We start from the raw sequence: 368 nt of genomic DNA, 5'->3' as shown, positions 1-368 counted from the left end.
CTGCAGTGATTCGGCCACTCCCCCAGCTCACATTCTCTGGTTCAAATATGTTAAATAATAACACTGCATTAGATGAAAATTAGACACATGAAAATGTTTTAGCATTAATTTTTATTAAAACAAACACCTTTCATCAAAACATTGAGCAAAAGAGAAGTTGAAAACAGGAGGGGGAGAGAGTGATAAAGTATTGATAGAGTATCCATAAATTTTGGGTGACCAATCTGAATTTCTCTTGCTTTATTATATGAAAAGAGTAAAAAAATTACACATTTCAAAATATATCAGCATGAAAAATATTCAAAACATAACATGATACACCAGTTTCAAAATTAAAATAAAAAAATGTGGTTTGTTGGTGCTGCCCT

At 31.0% G+C, this 368-nt stretch overlaps 1 protein-coding gene across 1 annotated transcript in view; it reads right to left on the bottom strand.

Annotated features, from left to right (window-relative positions):
- Positions 1-273: 273 nt before the first annotated feature.
- LOC119587039 overlaps positions 274-368 on the bottom strand; it is a gene marked incomplete at its 5' end in the record, with an annotated part of 1860 nt that continues 1765 nt past the window's right edge. Inside the window, 1 exon segment of the mRNA XM_037935787.1 lies at positions 274-368.

Source organism: Penaeus monodon, chromosome 22 (assembly GCF_015228065.2).
Source record: "Penaeus monodon isolate SGIC_2016 chromosome 22, NSTDA_Pmon_1, whole genome shotgun sequence".
Classification (NCBI taxonomy): Eukaryota; Metazoa; Arthropoda; class Malacostraca; order Decapoda; family Penaeidae; genus Penaeus; species Penaeus monodon.
The sequence above is the reverse complement of the archived record's forward strand: the minus strand, read 5'-3'. Positions and strand labels throughout refer to the sequence as shown.